Genomic DNA, 1,894 nt, shown 5'->3' with positions numbered 1-1,894 from the left:
CCCAGAGTACAGCAATTTCCATCAAGTAAGAATGAGTGAGTGAGTGAGTGAGTGAGTGAGTGAGTGAGTGAGTGAGTGAGTGAGTGAGTGGAAAAGGTCCACTCCTTCCCTCAAACACTTCCCCTTCCTTCCTTCACTCAAACACTTCCCCTTCCTTTTGCACAGTCAGGTGTTGTGTGTCCCACTTCTTTTGGAGATGGAGGGCTAGAGGTCATGTCTCCTTTGAAACAGATCTTCAGTGTTTTTGAGTAGGGTGTGTCTGCAGAGCCAGATGGTGTTTTTACATGTAGACTTTGTGGTGTCCAAAGGAGACCAGCAGGGGGAGCTACCTCCCTAATGTATAAAAGAGGCTGGCTGACTGCAGCAAGGTGCAGTCATTGGTGAGATGAGTGGAGAAGAGAGCAGGAGAAACCTTATGGTTGTACTGGAGTGCGAAGGTGTAATAAAGTTTGGTGTGTTCTTCATTCCACAGTCTTTTTCTGAGCAACCCAGACACAATTTAAACCCAAGGTTGGGTAGTATTACTTTGAAAGAATACATGTGGAATACATGTATGTATGTACATACATTTGGATTACTTGTAATGGGCCTCATGTATCAACGTTGCGTATGGCGATATTTGAGCGTATATGGGGTGTACGCCAAAATGGCTGCGCTACTTGGCATTTATCAATGTGGTCGTTGGCGTACACTGCGCTGAAAATATACACCAGGTCGAGAGGTGGTGTAAATTATACACCAAAATGAACCAGCGCTGGAATCCACATAAAAATGAAGATGATCAACATGATAAACAGTGCCATCATACAAATCAATGCATATGTTACATAAATAACACCTTCCTGATCATACTACATAATAATCAATACAAATCCCACTTTTGCGGGATTGCTGGTCTATCAAGCACGATCCGTGGCCACAGCGCTGACTGCAAAGAAAGCGCTGCTCACCTTTTTCTCCAGACGTCGAGCCTGCAGCCAGAGCAGCGCTGAGCTTAACTTTATGTGGTGTGATCGTTTTAGACAATGGAATTGATAATAACAACTGTACTCATAACTGTTTGTCACACAGAAACAGACACCTGCTGCAGCGAGGTGTGAGTGGAAAAGGCGCGGCGGCGCCAGGACGCAGAGGAGCGATCTGTGAAATATACTGGTCAGTCACTATTAATAATTTCTTATGTGTCCAACCTCGTACATTGATCGTTAAAATTAAATTTGTTAGTTCTAAAAGCCATCATAATTATTTATAGGAAAACGTTACATTTTTGTTTCACAAACAAATGTTTGGGCCTGAAAACAGTTTTTCCTACTAAGGTTTGAACTTTGGCAGTGTTTACACACGAGAGAAAAGTGAGGAAATGTTCATGCCTGATTGTGAAAGTGTATAAACTGTGTAGTGAGGGGTTTTACAGCTTTAAAACGTCTATAATAATTGTAAAAAATAACGCTGACTACGTCGCGGTTTCGCGCATTACGTGCTATTTTTAGAACGTAACTCCCGCGATAAACGACGGACCACTGTAACACTTTATTGATTATATACTACAAAACAACTGATACGACAGCCGCTTTTGACGCTCTATTGGCATGCGTCGTGATAGTTGGAGTTCTTTTTCTTTGCCGTCTTCCTGGCTTCCATGTCGTAAAATGAGGGTGTGTCTGAAGCGGAGTCTGAATATTTATGTGCATGTTTATTATAATTACGATCATTTCCACCCGCCGTATTTATCAAGGTCACGCCAGGCGTACGCCGGAAATGGGCAGGTGCGCACTGCTTGATACATGTCACGGCAACGTTGGTGTATTTCAAGTTTACGCCGTAAATTTACACCACAAGTGCGCAACATTGATACATGAGGCCCAAAGTGATTACTTTTGGATTACATTTCAAA

Source organism: Thalassophryne amazonica, chromosome 12, assembly GCF_902500255.1.
Source record: "Thalassophryne amazonica chromosome 12, fThaAma1.1, whole genome shotgun sequence".
In the NCBI taxonomy this organism is placed as follows: domain Eukaryota; kingdom Metazoa; phylum Chordata; class Actinopteri; order Batrachoidiformes; family Batrachoididae; genus Thalassophryne; species Thalassophryne amazonica.
The sequence above is the reverse complement of the archived record's forward strand: the minus strand, read 5'-3'. Positions refer to the sequence as shown.